Below are 889 nucleotides of genomic sequence, written 5' to 3'. Positions count from 1 at the left end.
TGAATGGGTATTTGATTCCATTTTCTCAATTTTTACTGAGGTATGTTCATTTGTATTGCTGAGAGAACTTGTTTTCAACACAATTTTACCTCTCAGAAGTTATAACTATCCATACTGCTGCATAATTTTATTTTTGGCAGAGAAAGGGCAAATCCACTGCAAGTAATTGTTAAGCACTTCTTATCTGTATTTCCTGGATGAGAATTCCAGAGCATGGCCTCTTTTGAAACTCTTCTCACCTGCTTGGGCATGATGCTGCTAGCTTAAATGTATTTCCTTCTGTTTTGAAATAAGCCACGTGAGAGGATACTCCTAATGTTCTTGGCCAAATTGATAGTGCTGTGTCCTGCCCTGGGAGTCACGAGCATTTGCTGTGATCTTCAGAGATATGTATTTGCAATTAGTCATCCATACAAGGGGACTGTTTAAGACAAGCCTTTCCCCCAAAGCAGTTAATTCTTCAAAATGAAAATAATCAGATAATGAGTTCATTTCCGATTTCACATTTAATGCCAAACATTTTTGGGTAAACAAGATATGCTGGCAGAGTTCTGCTCTCATTGTATGTTTTTTATTAACTGGGAAACAGACAGTTGATTCTTATCCTCTCTATCAGCTCAAATAAATTACACATATTTTAGGAGGAGAGACTTGTGCAAACTGGCTGGCTGGTTTCAATGTGGGAGCCCATCAGCCAGTCTGTGTAAACTGCACCCAGGCCCTGCTAGCAAGAAATGAAAACCCAGCTTGGGAGTCTCCCACTTAGTGGAAAGTTTTACCACAGTAACACATATTCCTGCACCATGAAAATAAGTAGGGCAGCAGGGAGTCTATCTCTGGTGACTTTGCCAAATCAGAGAGGCCCAGTGTCGGAGCTGCTGTGCCATTC

Source organism: Geospiza fortis, unplaced genomic scaffold, assembly GCF_000277835.1.
Source record: "Geospiza fortis unplaced genomic scaffold, GeoFor_1.0 scaffold41, whole genome shotgun sequence".
NCBI classification, from domain to species: Eukaryota; Metazoa; Chordata; class Aves; order Passeriformes; family Thraupidae; genus Geospiza; species Geospiza fortis.
Note: the sequence above shows the minus strand (reverse complement) of the source record.